Genomic DNA, 512 nt, shown 5'->3' with positions numbered 1-512 from the left:
TCTCTAGAGAAGTCTGGGTGCAAAGAATCAAAAGGCTTCCAAGCTTCCCATCAGCAGGATGTCTTATATTACCATCATTGGGCGTTCATTAGCATGCCATCTCTTTGCAGCAGCCGTTTCAGGACACATGAATATTCCTCTGAAGCCTAGGCTTTAAAGGAAAGTACCATAAAACCTTTGCAGGAAATTTAGAGCTTGCTTTAGTCAAAGGACCAGCACTCTTCCATCTTAAAGACCCACAAATAGAGCAATTATCGGCATTCGCATTTTCTTTCCAAAATAACATGCAATCATTAGGACATGCATGTATTTTTTCATAATGAAGACCCAAATCTGTTATCATGTTTCTAGCCTTGTTGAAAGATTCTGGTACCTGAGCAAAGGGAAATGCCTCTTTTATCAACTCTAACAAATCAGAGAAAGCCACATTGCTCAACCCATGCAAGGATTTAAGCAAGAACAATCGAATAGTGAAACTCAGTTTATTGAAATTTTCACACCCCGGATATAAC

This window comes from Nicotiana attenuata, unplaced genomic scaffold (assembly GCF_001879085.1).
Source record: "Nicotiana attenuata strain UT unplaced genomic scaffold, NIATTr2, whole genome shotgun sequence".
In the NCBI taxonomy this organism is placed as follows: domain Eukaryota; kingdom Viridiplantae; phylum Streptophyta; class Magnoliopsida; order Solanales; family Solanaceae; genus Nicotiana; species Nicotiana attenuata.
This window is presented reverse-complemented; position numbering follows the sequence as displayed.